This window comes from Pseudochaenichthys georgianus, chromosome 10, assembly GCF_902827115.2.
Source record: "Pseudochaenichthys georgianus chromosome 10, fPseGeo1.2, whole genome shotgun sequence".
NCBI lineage: Eukaryota > Metazoa > Chordata > Actinopteri > Perciformes > Channichthyidae > Pseudochaenichthys > Pseudochaenichthys georgianus.
Genome location: NC_047512.1, coordinates 30,409,672 through 30,410,100, shown reverse-complemented (window position 1 = coordinate 30,410,100; position 429 = coordinate 30,409,672).

Genomic DNA, 429 nt, shown 5'->3' with positions numbered 1-429 from the left:
GAGAGAAGTACACTTTAGACAAACTGCTCCCATCTCCACATTGTACACACAAAACCCCAAAAATACATATATCAGTTCATTGCGGTTCCCTGATGCTCACGGTCTGCTCATTTTTTTATAAGAGCCATAGTTGTTTTAACAGGTGGCAAAATTGTCAGATATAATCCTCAATGCATTCTTATGGGACTCAGTGCTGCAGTTGGTTGTCATGGTGTTGCTGCGCAGATTGGAGCATTCTCTCTCTCTCTCTCACACACTCTCTATCTCTCACACACACACACACACACACACACACACACACACACACACACACACCACACACACACACACACCACACACACACACACACACACACACACACATTCTCTCTCTCTCTGACACATAGACACACACACTCTCTCTCACAGACACACACACACACACACACAC